The 1022-nt window shown below is 33.9% G+C and overlaps 1 protein-coding gene across 1 annotated transcript in view; it reads right to left on the minus strand.

The window, feature by feature from the left end:
- Nucleotides 1-1022, minus strand: part of LOTGIDRAFT_111662 (hypothetical protein) — a gene marked incomplete at both ends in the record, with an annotated part of 24634 nt that overhangs the window by 7117 nt on the left and 16495 nt on the right. The gene's annotated exons all lie outside the window — the stretch shown is intronic.

The raw sequence follows: 1022 nt of genomic DNA on the forward strand, positions 1-1022 counted from the left end.
ATTACACCGGAAGTTATTCAACCGGAAGTAGATTTGAACTTCAGTCGCTTTCCTGTTTAAAATCGGAAATGACGTACAAAATTTGACTGTATCATATTATTAACATTAGTGAAGTCTCTTTGCATTTAAAATTTCAGATCAATCGATGCAAAAGCAAAAAAGTTGCAAAAAAATCGAAAAATTTGATCGAAAAAAGTGAGCGACGAATTTTCGAATTTCGTAATTTTTCAAGTGCTATCAGGTCAGAAATTACAGGTAGATTATAAAAATGAAAACCCGAAGAAAATCGATGCAAATACGCCTTCTAGAGCCGATTTTCGACTTTTTGCACATGTTGAACTGTGGCAATTCCAGTTTTGCAAAAATGTTCCAATATATATTTAAGGAACACGTTGCCACTACAGAAGGTCTAGAGAAGTTGAATGGTTGCTGCAACTACTGCAGTTTAAGCTCAGGAAGGTGTGTAAAATACGAAAAAAAAAAAAAAAAAAAAAGAATGGACATTTCGATAACAACTAGAGCCACACGTGGCACAGAGTGGGACTTTGCAAATGTAGCAAATTGCAAAAGACTCTGAAAAAATCAACCTTCTACGATAATTACATCACGCGCAAGAGCAGTCTAAAGTTGAGAAGAATTCTTTGGAAGATTGTTATAACAGAAGTAGACAGACCTCACAAATGAAAGTATCAGAAGATAGCCAAGGTCAATGACATTTGACATTGAAAGGGAGAGGGTCAACAAAGGTCAAGGTTACGAGATACAAGTCATCAAAATTTTTAAATATATACGGCTATAAAACTGGAAGTTGAGATAGGACAGCAAATATAAAAGTATAAATAGATAGCCAATGTGAATGACCTTTGATCCTACAAAAATCAGGGTCAAATAAAATATCGAATAAAAATCGAATCATTTCAGAAAAATCAAAATGGCAGCCAAAGATTCACGTTTGTTCCGGATTTTTTTTTCTTCGTTTTTTTGTCATAACTTTGTCTACCTATCAGCATAAAATTTTTGTC

Source organism: Lottia gigantea, assembly GCF_000327385.1.
Source record: "Lottia gigantea unplaced genomic scaffold LOTGIsca_14, whole genome shotgun sequence".
NCBI lineage: Eukaryota > Metazoa > Mollusca > Gastropoda > Lottiidae > Lottia > Lottia gigantea.